Genomic DNA, 9313 nt, shown 5'->3' with positions numbered 1-9313 from the left:
GCTGTGGTGTAGGTCACAGACGAGGCTCGGATCCCGCGTTGCTTTGGCTACAGCTCCGATTCGACCCCTAGCCTGGGAATCTCCATATGCCGCAGAAGTGGCCCAAGAAATGGCAAAAAAAAAAAAAAAAGAAAGAAAAAAAAATTAAAATGTAAGGTTAAAAGTGGTGAATGTCATATGAGCCAGATGACAGATCAGAGAAGATCCGGGAAGACGCCACTGGGTCAGAACCAGATGAATCAGACACCGAGGACGGTCAGGAAGCACAGTCCGCACGGAGGAGAAAGTACAATCAAAGGCACAGTTTGGGCCATTTCAAGTCGTGTGGCTTAGCTAGCAGGGGGGCAGCATGAATGGGACCCTAGAAGACATGGGAGAAGGACCGAATGAATTTTTCACGGAGTGAAGGAGTAGGAATGCCCGGGTGGGGAGGTACGTTGGACAGCTCAGCTCTCAGCTCACAGGCAGCTTGTTTCTTTCCCTACTGGTACCACCCCAGCCATTGTTTAAAATCTACCATCGCAATAACTCTTTAGCACCGACTGAGAGTTTAGCACATAAGGAAGTCTACTAGGAGACTGTCAAATAACATGTAATTGATCCCTTTACCCACCTTCCACTTGCAGATTCATCCCTCGCTTTTACTCCATGTTTGCAAAGAACAATGTCACACAAGCATTGCCGCACAAATTAACATAAAGGAACGGCTGGGCAGATGGATGGGTGGGTGGACACGTGGTGCACATGTGACTGGACGGATGGGTGGAGACTGGGTGTGTGAGCGGCTGCGTGTATACTTAGACAGGTGGATGGATAAGGTCAGTGGTGATGAGTGCATGAGTAGGTGGAAGAGCACTGACTAGCTGGCCTGCTAGATGATTTTCTGTATGATCCCATGATTAAGTGTTGGACACCCAACAAAAAATGCCAATGATATAAATCCAAGCTATTATTTGCTAGTAGAGTTAGTTAGTCTGGCTGTATTTTTAGTGCTTGTAAAGTGAACACATCATCCCTTCACAGCACATGGGAAGAGAACTCAAGAGACACATGTCCTTGTACTTCCTTCACCCTCTCCCGCAATGATATAGGATTTCAAGTTTTCCCAAGCACAACCCAAGTGGAACAAAGCAAAGCCACTGAAAAGGTACAAGTTAACTAGGTAAATTGAGGGTGGGTGATTTTTTTTTTAAATGCCATCTATAAAGACATTCTATAAAATGAGGGGATTCAGCTTTACTAAGTTTCAAAAATTGAAAATCACTGATGTTCATTTTCAAGACCAACAAACACCAGTAAGCCAGCCAGCTAACCAACCAACCGACCCCAAACCTCAAAACACTGCTTGCATGTAAGCAGGACGCAGTTCACCAGTAAAATAGGGTGTTAAGACAGACACTCTTGCTATACAAAGTGTGGTGCTTGGACCAGAAGCATGAGCATCACTAGGAGCTTGTTAGAAAGGCAGAATCTTAGGCCCTGTTCCAGATTTACTTAATACGCAATTTTATACGCACACAGAAGTTTGAGAAGCACTGGTATATATGCTCTTGGAAATCAAAATGTAAATAGTATTGTAAGTTGTTACATTTTGTTTAATTCAGCCTTTACCAAAGCTATTTGATCATGGATCCCTTTTTTAATGGAAGATCCATTCAACTCTGCAGGGAAATTGTGGCACCCAGTTCGAGTGATGCTGGGCCCAGTGAACACTAAAGTCCTCCCAAATAAAGAAAGCATTCTATGTCTATGTTACTTAGCTTTATACATAAATTAATTATATTTTAAATAAATATAAAATTATTTATTTCTTTATATCCATCCATCCATCAATCTATCCATCCAATAGAAAATAGCTGTGATTCTATTTATACATTTAATGAAAACAAAAAGAAAATGCACTTGCTAGATTTGAAAGAAATGCAGGAATGCAATTTCAAGTTCTTGGCGAAGAGAAGGAATTTCATGGAAACGAACAATGAACCAGTTCCAGCAAGAGGTCGGAGTCTATGGGGAAACGTGTATGTGGATGTGGGGTTACTCCAAGGGCTTTTCCAAAATACACATTCTTCATTAAGGAGGGCTAATCTTTTATGGACTTTCTTCTACTTGTTCCTATTCAAATATTTTATTTTTGAAGGAATGTTGTTTTGGGGGCTGTTACAATTTCCATAGGCTTTCAGGAATGTTATCAAGAATGTTAGTTTTTAGATGAAGTCTCTCTGGGTAAGTACAAATTGATATGAACTATTTGCACTTAATTCGATGTTACTGGAAGTAATCTGAAAATAAATACGACTCCCTAATGGTGGTGTTTCAATCTTTTAAACAGGAAATTTTACCAGATTTGGCTGCTTATCCAAAAGCACACAGATACTACCCTGAGCCTCCCCACTTCAAAAACAAAACAAAACAAACAAAAAACATATGGATGCAGGATGTCGGCTCTTTTTTACCCCAGAGACTAAACACTTGAGACTAGAAAGGCCATAGTCTTTGCATATCTTTCTTCGTTCTCACCAGTCTTGGGGGAAAGCAGGAAAAAGTAAGACTCTTTGGAGTTAACGAACCCAACTGGTATCCATGAGGACGTGGGTTCGATCCCTGGCCTTGCTCAGTGGGTTAAGGATCTGGTGTTGCCATGAGCTGTAGTGTGGGTCGCAGACACGGCTCGGATCCCACGTTACTGTGGCTGTGGTGTAGGCCGGTGGCTACAGCTCCGATTGGACCCCTAGCCTGGGAACCTCCACATGCCACAGGTGTGGCCCTAAATAGACAAAAGACAAAAAAATAAAAAAAAAGTAAGACTCTGCTAGGTCTATAAAGAAGCCAGAACGACACATGAGATGATTTTAGGTGATATGTACAGAAATCTTTTATTTTAATAACCAAGAAGTTATTTTTTTATTAAAAAATAAAATCGGTATAGCAAAGGTGCCACTTCCCAGATAATATCGTTTAGGATTAGTTTAAGTTTAAAAAAATGAGGCCACTGTAAAACAGTAAATAACATTCCAGGTGTGTATGCAATGAAAATTGTGACTGCGGTGATGTAGAGAATTGCAATGTGGGAAACGTTCCTCTCACCCAACTCCTGTTTTTCAGGTGAATATGAAGCCCTCTGCGCCCGGCAAATTCAAAGGAATTAGAACCTAGAATTTCTTACGTCTTAGAATCAAACCTAGAGTAATGGCAGTAGTCTTGGATAAAAATCTCTCAAGTGTATCTGAAATACCTGGGATACAGAGTTATCAATCACAGTGAATTGTACTTCCTCAGATATCGGACAACAGGTTATAGACATTCAGTTCATAACTTTCAGGATTCTCCAGAGCATTCAGATGCACTGAAATAGTAAAGGAAAAGAGCTCCTCTCTCAAAGTAGGTCGGGTTTGCCGTACTTTAGACGTAAACCACCAACTGCCATTGAGGCTCGCCTCGTTCGGGTCACCACTTTCGTGAGGGTTGGTCTTGCCTGCTGTTTTCAGGTGGAAACTTGAGCAAGTAATGATTCTGCCCCCAACTTCTTTATTATACAAAACACATAGGAAAAGACTCTTGGCAGCATTTAACTTTCCGGGGCCACGCTTTCCCATCTGTGAAATACCACTCATTCATCAATCTCTAAGGTAACTTCTAGCCCCAAAGTGCAATGACTTTATAGCAATTAAAAAGATGACTCGATCTTAAACCCTTAGAAATATCTGAGCTTCCAGGGGAAAATGTTACTAGATGTTAAATGGGCATTTTTCAGTGCCTACCACGTTACACGTACGCAACAAACACAGTCTTGATGAATCTGCCCAGAGCACGTGCATGACTCTTATCTCACACATGCAGAAGCTGAGGTACTGAGGGGTTGGTGACCTACCGGGACCACACGGCCAGTCCCTGCGCAGCTGAGATCTGAACCCAGCTCTCCTTTCCTCGAGGCCGCTTCTTTCCTCCGTCATATCAACCACTTTTCCATGATTGGAGTACAGCAGCATCATTACCTTGGAGATAAAGTTACTGGGGTGGGATTGAAAAAAAAAATCTGGAGTTCCAGGTGTGGCTCAGCAGAAACGAATCTGACTAGTATCCATGAGGATGCAGGTTCCATCCCTGGCCTCACCCAGTGGGTTAAAGACCCAGCGTTGCCGTGAGCTGTGGTGTAGGCCGGCAGTTCCGATTTGACCCCTAGCCTGGAAACCTCCATACACCGTGGGTACAGCCCCAAAAAGCCAAAAAAAAAAAAAAACCCAACTCTTTGTCAACACAGCTGAAAAAACATCCTGAGGACTGCATAGTTGCTAAGAATATTGAGCACACGTATCATTTTGTGATCTCTTAAATACATAGAATGGGTTCATGATATGAAAGTTTATTAAACTCAATTTAGATGTGAATTTGCCATTTGAAAATGCCCCTACTCTAATACTTGATCCAAGCTACAGAGAATAACTGATATAAATGTCGTTTTTGAGAGGAAAAAGAATAGAAACTATATGAATATCGTAACCCAAATAAAAGAATTTCTGTGGTTTTAGGATTATGATAACTTTCATTTCAGTGAAAACAGGAAACAAATATTGCCACTACCCAGAAAAGAATAAATAACCGTTTAAGATTTAAAAAGTCGGAGTTCCCATCGTGGCGCAGTGGTTAACGAATCCGACTAGGAACCATGAGGTTGCGGGTTCGGTCTCTGCCCTTGCTCAGTGGGTTAACGATCCGGCGTTGCCGTGAGCTGTGGTGTAGGTTGCAGACGCGGCTCGGATCCCGCGTTGCTGTGGCTCTGGCGTAGGCCGGTGGCTACAGCTCCGATTAGACCCCTAGCCTGGGAGCCTCCATATGCCGCGGGAGCGGCCCAAGAAATAGCAACAACAGCAACAACAACAACAAAAGACAAAAAAAAAAAAAAAGATTTAAAAAGTCATAAAATTTGGGAAATGTCCAAAATCATAACCATAATATTTACAGATGAAAAATGCATTTTAGAGCAAAATAAAATTTTGTGTATGCAAAATACGTATATACGTATTTAGGTGCCCAACTAAATATCAAATTTAAAACATGCATTAAGTAACATCTATTTGTTGGAATGATTTTTGAATGTATACTGTAGGCTGATTGGGCATTATCTTTTGAAATAACGGCTGAAAGAAATTCACTTTGAGGTTAAGCCATGATGATGGGGTAGCAAGAAAGAGGATTTCTCCAGGACATAGAGAATTGGCTTTAGATAAGGACATCAGCTTGAGAAAATTTTCCATTCTTCATTGCTAGTTTGCACTCTCACTTTTCACTATCCTCTAAAGCCAGAGCACATGGAAATGAACAAAAAAATAATTTAAAATTCTTGAGTTAGCACATTAACACCTCATAACAGTTGGGGCTTTCTTTCTTCAACTGATGATCCTTTAAACAGCAACATGTGAATCGGTCAGCATTTCAAGTGACCCGATCAGCTCCTATTCCCACTCTAACCGCCCACTTTGGACAAGGGCTAAAGGGAAAGTCAACTGGAGGGAACCACAGTCTCCCAGCAGCCGTCGATCTAAAAAAATAATGGACACCAGCTTCCCCTGTTACCTGAGGTATGTGCGCCCTCGACAGCCAGGTGAGACTTCCTCATCCTCATATAGTTCTGGAAGCCACCATATGCAGTCACGAACAGGTCCTCTGAGCACGGCAGCCCCTCCATCAATGCTCAGCTTCTCCTGTTGCTCCATCAGGTCAACCATGCTGCCCTTTCTAGGGCACACCTCACTCCTCTGCCACTACCTCGGTGGGCACAGCCCTTCCTGGGCCTTGACCATGTCACAGCAGTATCTGGGTTGGATGGGAGGACAGACTCCTCATCAGATTCCAGTGGAGAAACCCCAGAACCCCAGAACTGATAGGTAATTGATGACGGCCTCTGGGTTTATTAATGAATCAGACTTAATGAACTGGGCAAGTGCCTGAGAGGCCCTGCAAGCTCTACTAAATGTTGGATTGGAGAATGCAATTTGGATCTAAAGCCAAGGTGTTTCATCCCATCCCCATCTAGATGCAGCCCTGGGGGCCACTGGCACCTGGGGGGGATTGGGGCGGGGGGAAAAATGGCTCTTCCGCACAAACTCACCACCCAGCTGCGTGCATGGACGATCGCATGCCTGTCTCATCAACCCTGTTCCTGGCTGGCAGCCAGTGAAGAGGGAAGGGTAAAAAGTGAGTTCTCTCCTTCTCACACAGAAACAAAGAGCCAGGGAGCCTGAGTGCCCACGGATCCCCTGCGGGCCCTGGCGAGCACCCTCAACACAGGGGCGTTCTCCCAAGACCTGCTGGTCCGTCCTCCGTGGGGAAGCAGGCGTGGGGTCGGGAGAGAAGCTGGATGTCACCTGTGAGAGCCACAGCCTTGGCGAGAAGAGGGGACGTTCCTTCCTCTGGGAAAACACGACGATGGGTGCGTAAATTTCTTCCCTTAAGGCTGTGCAGTAGAAGGTAAGAACAGGTGTGTGAGCCAAGGGGCAGAGGGAGAACGAATGGCTCGCCCTGTAAAAATATACCCCAGATGATAAACAAGAAGGTCCTACTGTACAGCCCAGGGAATCATGCTCAATATCCTGGGATAAACCACAACAGGAAGAACACGAAACGCACATACACATACGTGCATGTGCTCATGTCTGTACGTATCAACCACATCAACTATATTTGTACACATAAAACTGGAGGCTTGGGCTGTGTGGTAGAAATCAACACAGCCCTGGAGATCAGCTACACTTCAATAAAGTAAAATTTAAACTACATACACCCCAGCTGTTAGAGAGTTTATCAAGAGAGTTCTTTCAGGTTTGGCGCATCGTCCTCCTAATGGGCAGCCGGAGACAATGCACGTGGCAGACCAGCACAGCTCCCCCCCCCCACTCCTTCCCAAGTGAAGAAGGAGGTACCATCGGCTTGGCCTGTCATGCTTGGCTCTATTCTCTTAAAATTAATGCTCTTGCAGAGGCTATCACAGTCCCTTAACCTGGAAAATCTTTGGAGCCAACGCAAGAATTGGCCCAACACACTCACATGGATGAATAAATACCATCAAAAGTGATAAATCTAGCTGGTCGCTTTGTTACCAGAAGTCTCTTCTTTACTCAACACAAAAAGGCAAGTGGTGATCTAGTCTGTGAATTAACCAGACACTGCCAACCATGGCTGAACCCCCGCAGGGGACCTGGCCCAGGCCCAAGCCATTATTCCCCAATCTTGGCATAAATCGTAATCCAATTTTACAAGCAGAAACATATTTAGGAGCTGGTTAACTTCGGTAGAATTAAGCTTTGAAGCACTTCAAACATGAGCTCACGACAATAAACAGAAATTAATTTAATGGAAGAGCCTATTAAATCATTTATTCATTGTTTATTTCACCCAGCATTTATTTAGTATTTCTTCTGGTACCAACTACAGTTTCAGGATCAAAGGGAAAAGAAAGATTTAGTCCCTGTCCTTAAGGAACTCACAGTCCAGGTATAAAGGCGTATAAAGAAGCAAATGACACCTGTCATAGATCCTTCACTACAAAAAGAAAGAAAAACAAATTTTATAAAAATGCTACAATAACAGGCACATAAAGTGCTGTGAAGGAAACGGATGGAAAAGTGTTTTTTAATATTATCATTAGATGGTCTCTGAGTTGGAAAGATTGGAGAACATATAATGATAAGTACTTAAGGTTAATTTTTTGATATGTCTACCACAGTTTGTGTTAATGTACTTATTTGGGGGTTTATTTAGGGCATACACACGGTAGCAATGACCAATAATGACCTTCAGCTTATGAAAATAGATCTTTAATAAAATAAACTCATTTACTGTGAAACCACTGGAATATCTTGGTCCTGTGGAAAAATACAGTTATGCGTTTACTGAAAAATTATTTCCTGCTTATGTAACCAACCTGCCACATTTAAGCATCATTCAAGCACCATTTTGGGGGAAATGAAACAAGTATCCATCTCTGAAAAGACAAGACTGATTTCAAGCTTTCCTGTTTGTTTTTTGCTTTTGTTAAGTTATTTGAGATAAAAATTAAAGAGTTGAAAAACACATCTTTTTGTTTGAAATTTTTTAAGTACTTGGAAGACTGTGGCTTGTTTGATCTATATTATCTTTCTGGGCTGGTGGGACAAATCTCTAAAATTCGTAGAGGCAGCTCCTATGTATCAATGGATTCAAAGACTTGGGAGTGTGCTCTGAGTCCATCATGTTTCTTCTGTTTTTACATTGTTTCCCTGGCCTTTTCTTTATCCCACCTCACTTTCCAGTGCAATCTCTTGTTTTCAATCTTGTCTGCTCATGCCTTGGATATGTCTGTAGATAGCTCAGCCCTTTGATGGACCTCAGTTTTAGTACATGATTCTGTGTGTTCAATTTGGTATGAGGTATCGATAAAATAGATACATTTGGTATGAAGTAGAAACTGATATAGCAGAGAGAGTCACTGAATCTAATGCTTATGAGAACTCACGCTTACTGAGCTCAACGTTGCGAGTAATTGGTCATCCTGCATGGTGGACCTCGGCCGCTTCGCTTGCTAGTAGCACCCTGATGTTTCCCTGGACACTTACCATCCCTAACCAAGTCCATATCACCAAGTAGCCCACAAGAGTGGTATATCACAGAACCATAGTGCTCACATCAGAAGTGGATCCGTGACTCAGAAAGGGTTAATCAGAGCCAATCCTGAGATTCTGCAAGAGCTAAGGGAATGAAGTCTCTGTGTTGCTGGGAGAAAGCTTGGAGCCACTGAAGCCAATCTTCTGCCGAAGAGTGACCCTGTCTCAAAGACAGCAAAGCTGAGAGATGGAGAGAGAGACATCTGGTCCTAATGATACTGTTTGAGCCCCAAGATCTAGGGGCCCTGAGGCCAGTGGAACTTTATGTTTCAGGAAAAAAAAAAGAGTCAAAAAATTACTAAATTTATTATAGCATATTGCCCCCTGCTTAAAGTTCGTATTTATCAAATTGAGTTATTATTGTTTCTTACCTATTCCTTCACTAACCTGTGAATGCCTGGAAGATCAGAATTCCCTCCCACTGGCAAATTCCAGATGCTCAATCAATATTTCTTTAATTAACCGTCAGACTCTATCCTTCAAATAAAAATCACACAGCTATAGATTTCATAATGATCAAATGGCCGTATTTCTGGGTAGGAAATTTTCTAATGCTTAGTTTAAAACTATTTGGGAAACACTTTGCACCAGTAAAAACTCTGCTTCTAGAACTGGAAAAAACGACATATGAAGAGAAATGACACTTTCTGCTATAACTAAAGTTATTGGTATTA

The 9313-nt window shown here is 42.5% G+C and overlaps 1 protein-coding gene across 6 annotated transcripts in view; it reads right to left on the bottom strand.

Annotated features, from left to right (window-relative positions):
- RASGEF1B (RasGEF domain family member 1B) overlaps positions 1-9313 on the bottom strand; it is a 699030-nt gene that overhangs the window by 93333 nt on the left and 596384 nt on the right. The gene's annotated exons all lie outside the window — the stretch shown is intronic.

Source organism: Sus scrofa, chromosome 8, assembly GCF_000003025.6.
Source record: "Sus scrofa isolate TJ Tabasco breed Duroc chromosome 8, Sscrofa11.1, whole genome shotgun sequence".
NCBI lineage: Eukaryota > Metazoa > Chordata > Mammalia > Artiodactyla > Suidae > Sus > Sus scrofa.
The sequence above is the reverse complement of the archived record's forward strand: the minus strand, read 5'-3'. Positions and strand labels throughout refer to the sequence as shown.